This window comes from Penaeus monodon, chromosome 33, assembly GCF_015228065.2.
Source record: "Penaeus monodon isolate SGIC_2016 chromosome 33, NSTDA_Pmon_1, whole genome shotgun sequence".
Classification (NCBI taxonomy): domain Eukaryota; kingdom Metazoa; phylum Arthropoda; class Malacostraca; order Decapoda; family Penaeidae; genus Penaeus; species Penaeus monodon.
This window is the reverse complement of record NC_051418.1, coordinates 24,872,843-24,873,124: the sequence shown is the minus strand read 5'-3', so window position 1 is coordinate 24,873,124 and position 282 is coordinate 24,872,843.

Sequence of the window (282 nt, the reverse complement as noted above, 5' to 3'; positions counted from 1 at the left end):
CGGGGAAAATAGAGAATGAATGAGAATAAGATTTTTTTTAAAGAAATGAATAAAAGAAAGAAAAAAAAAATAGAAATAGAGGAAGCGAATAACAGATAAAAAAAAAATATATATATATATTTCGAGAAAAACTGAATAAAAAGAAATGATGAAATAAAGAAAAAATGGAATAAAGAGAAAAATAAAGGAAGAAAAAAGAAAGCTAGAAGAGATAGAATAAGAAAAAAAAATGTTAAGAAAAGAGAAAAGGAAGGAACACAAAAAAGGAAAAGAAGAAATGGA